Source organism: Nannobrachium achirus (assembly GCF_963921795.1).
Source record: "Nannobrachium achirus genome assembly, contig: SCAFFOLD_375, whole genome shotgun sequence".
NCBI lineage: Eukaryota > Metazoa > Chordata > Actinopteri > Myctophiformes > Myctophidae > Nannobrachium > Nannobrachium achirus.
This window is the reverse complement of record NW_027664641.1, coordinates 9587-14379: the sequence shown is the minus strand read 5'-3', so window position 1 is coordinate 14379 and position 4793 is coordinate 9587.

The following is a 4793-nucleotide window of genomic DNA, read 5'->3' as shown; positions in this document are numbered from 1 at the left end:
TGTCCCAGTCTGAACCACACACAGGCTGCAGACCCATAGAACTATTGATGTAAACTGAACCAGAACAGTTACTGGGACTGAGGTTGTCCAGGAGAGTTATGTTGATGTTTTCTGTTGAAACATTAAGGGAAGAAAATAGTTCTGTCTAATAGGTTTTGTGTCATCTTTGAAGTCACAGAAATGATTGACCAAAAGCTGTATCCCCAATAAGATGATAAAAAATACTTAACAAGACTGGAAAGAGGAGTTGACTCCTCTTTCCAATCCAGTTGCTGTGCTGAAACTATGTGGTGTAACTATGAATATTCATGTTACCTGAGCAGTTCACTGTCAGTGGAACCACAGGTACTGTACTGTCACAGGTAAAGTTGTGTGTGACACTGACTCCACATCTCAGTTCTTTGCAGATCATATCAGCTGTTATGTTGGTGTTTTCATTGCAGATGTCACCCTCCCCCACCACCAAGGTTCCAGAACAGACGTTGTCCCCGTCTTGAAGGCGTAACATGGGGTGATCTGTTAATATAGATATTTATGTGAAAATGTAGCACGACTTTGGCATTGAATATTAGAACATTCATTGAACAGCGCACAATGCAAAGTATTTTGTGTATCATGTGTGTGCCTGTGTATGCATGAATACTGTATACTGTATGTGCGTGCATGTGTGTATTTGTGTACATCTGAATAAACATGTACAAATGCATGCAACTTGCTGATGAAGACTGTATGCTGAAATGCATCAGAATAAAGAAAATGGTTGACAGGATTCAGTCTTGCAAACAGAGTGTCACTTCTTTCCACATATGCATGCATGTCATGTCTGTATCTGTGGTTTGCAACCGACAGCTGTTGGAGATGAGAGCGCAGATGGAAACCACAGTGAGGTAAACAAACATACCTGAACATGTGACGAAAGCAGGTTTAGAGCATCTATGGGTCCGAGGGTCTTTAGGGTCACACTGCCACAGATGGTCTTCATTTCTGGTGCCGGTACAATTAATAATCTTCTTGCCTTTGGAGGTGAATCCCTCTGGTGATGTCATTTTGGTCGGGTCAGGAACATCTTTTGCGATGCCACATTTGAGGTTGTTGCACACAAGGTCAGCCTGTTCCTTTCCTTTATGTCAGAGGAAACCAGCATATTTTAATTGGACTTGTATGAGAAATACTATCACTGATGCTGCTGCTGCTGCTGCTACTACTAATTATAATAAATAATAATAATAGACTGGAAAAGTTTAAGAAAGTTGGAAAGGTAATAATTTCTTGCTGTTCAATCAAGGTAGTGTAACTCTTACCCCAGTTGTCAGAACAAACATAGTATTGTGAATTTTCCTCATTTGACATTGTGTTGAAATGGACAGCTCCGGCACATTTAAAACCATCCAAACTTATTTCAACCTTATCTACAAGAAAGAAAGAAAGAAAGAAACAAAGAAACAAAGAAAGAATCCATTTTGGAAATTAGAGTTATGTTAGAGTTAGAGTTAGAAAGTTTTATTTCGGTCCCATTTGGCAGCCAGTATAGTACAATACATTCAATATCAGTATACACTGTATGGTCCGAAAAGGTATAGGCAGAAGCTTACGCTTATAATGCCTACCCCATATAAATAAAATACAATCAAATATACATTTGATTTGACAAGACTGAAAAACAAAACAGTCAATAGACTTGCTAATCCAAAAATAAGAGAAAAAAAACAAAAAACAAAAACAGAATACAATTGAGTGTCGGTCTGGTTTAGGGCTTTGTCAAGTGACAATATGGAAGTATTGCCACAAGGCTACACCAAACCAAACCACTTGGTAGATATTTCTAGATAAGGATCTTAATGGTATATAATAAACACATATACATACACATGTAATATAAACAGTAAGACTCACACCCACTATAGTACCGATGTTATATTTTATACATTTATTACTTATTTATAATAAATGCATTAATATATTTATAAATGTGTGTATATTTATTTATAATGTTAATATAATTTTAATATATTATAATGTTCTATATTTATTTATTATCTTTGTTTTGAACATTTTTTTGAATTTAGTGATTGATGTGCACATTTTCAGTTCTTTATCCAAGCTATTCCATATGCTTACCCCTCTTACAGATAGACACCTGTCTTTTATGTTGGTTCTTGGGGTTGATCCCTCAAATACATGTGTCCCCCTGAGTTGGTACTGGGTCTCACGAGCCTTGAACAGCCTCTGCATGCTGGGTGGAAGTTTCTTGTGGTGGGCTTTGTACATTATTATGGCAATGTTTAGATCAACTAAGTCTTCAAATTTTAGAATTTGTTTATTTATAAATAGTGGATTGGTTGGCGCCAAGTAGTCAGATTTGTTTACAATTCTTATGGCTTTTTTTTGCAACATGATGATAGGATTGGTGATGGTTTTATAAGTGTTCCCCCATACTTCCACACAGTAAGTTAAGTATGGAAGTGTGGCATAGTGGTATATTTTAGTGTAGCTGCCAGACAACGCCACCAGTGGAATTACGCCACCGGAAATAGTTCTATTATCTAATTCAAATACTTCAAGTTGCAGGACACACAAGTTCGTTTTACATTAAGAATCAAGGCAGAAACGTAATTAACCAAAGTATAAAACAGGCTTTTTATTATAAGTTAGGCAGGTTAAAGTATTCAGTATATCATATCATCATCATTTCTTTTATAGTCAGTATATCATATCATCATCATTTCTTTTATAGTCAGTATATCATATCATCACCATTTCCTTTAGTCACTGTAATGATAATACTGGTAATAGATTTAAAAGGAGGAACAGTGTATAGGCTACTAATGCAATCAACAATAAAACACTTGTGTGTGTCTATCTATGGGCCAGGTGCAAAGGGCAAGGGGAATGGGTACAGGGCAACCGCCCCAGGGAAGTGGCTCTCCAACAAAGCACAGCAAAGTAAATATAAACAAAATCATGTAAATCAAACACAGCAAACGGGGGGATTACCACAACCCTGGGCGGCCGTCCCTGTCCCAATGTAAGGCCCCAGCACCGTGACCTGTGTAATAGAAGAGACAGGTGTTAAAATGATGGATTCACAGTAGTTTCAATAAGGACTTGTTTCCTATTGAAACTAAATAATGCCGTCTATATATATATTGGCCTGGTGCCGGATAGTTGTAATTAAATCAAAATGAATGAACCAAAATAAACAAAGTAAACTAAATAAATCCAACACAATAACTCATAAAGCAAAAGAACAAACAATAAAGCTGGCCATAAAGCCGGGCGATGGACCGCCGGGTAGGACGGCTATAAGCAGCTGTACAACCGGCGTGTCTTCGTGCCGCCGCCGACACTTTTATGAATGGAGGAAGAGTGGTATGTGGTATCACAGTATCATTCAGACGTGGGCTTTTCTTAACGGCTGGTAACCGTACAAGGTCCGCAAAGCAGCAGCTGCCCTGGCCCTGAAACAGGCAACAAGCGGCCTGGTTAGTTTACTAATTATACTATAAAGTTCACAGAAACAGGAACAGAGAGATGCACAACTCACCACTTAAACAACAGCGGCCGACACGGATGTCCCGTCCGCGCAGCGGCCCCCGGGTATAGCTGTTACTAAACTGGAATAATAAAACAAAGCCCATGTTTAGTCTGGTGCAGACACCAAACGAAACTATACTGCGGAGAGGGAGGACTATAAACCTACCTAATGTGCGTGTTCTTAATCACCGCACAGAAGCGCAGGAGCTCATTGACGAGCGTGGTAGCATCAAAGCTAAGAGACAACAAACGGTCATGGTCAAGTTCAAGTTCACTATGCAGCATATACTGGCGATTGTTTAAGCAGCAAGACAGAGAGACATACCTGGATTGCACAAGACAGGAGCACCGCGATATATATATATATAGCCCAACGGCCAGCGTTTAGAAGCAGTGTTTGCAGTGTTTGCAACACACAATGAGGAGCGTGGCACCAGGTGAGCAGAGACGACTGACTCTGAGAGGAGTGGTGCATTCTATATACTGGTGGCAATCACTCACTGCCGAGTGGGCGGAGAGTGGACTGTGGGAACGAACGCCCATTCTGCTACAATCCACCCCCAACAACTGCATCGTCGTCCCGACGATGACTTACCTATACTCTAATTCCAGGGTCTGTATAATGCCGAGACAGCATTTGATGCTGACGCAGAAGTAGGGGCGGGACCTCTATCCACTGTCTGTGGAAGACGGTAAGGGTTGGAATGCTGTCCCGCTGTGGACCTCAAAGTCCTCCTTTGGGCAGCCTCACTATTACCAGCCATGTCATCCAAGGATCTAGGGAGTGGTTCTAAACTATTAGACTCTACTACGTAGAGGTTCAAAGGTAGAACCGCAGATGGTTCAAGAGCCACCAGAGTAGTGGGGAATACCTCACCATGAGAAGATTCCCCATGCTCTGGACTCACCTGTCGATCATTATCTTGGTTGTCATTTGGTTCATCCAACCGAGAAGGAGATGGGCCTAAAGATGAAGCTACCGGCACTGTACAGTGCTCTTCTAGGTTATCAGGCTGGCCAGAAGGACACAGGGGAGCCCCTGCTGGAAGTGGAGCAGCCGGCGAGGGCAGATGGGACTGGGGTATTCCTGAATTCAGAATAAACCAATCACCGTCGTTCTGGTCTTCATCGACCAAGGGCGATGACCTCTCGATCCGCTGGTTACTTGGAGGGCTGTTGACGGGAGGCTCTCCCCCAACCCGTTGTTTGAGGAGGGAGCGATGAACATGTTTCACTCGACTAGGTTCCGTCAAGGGTGC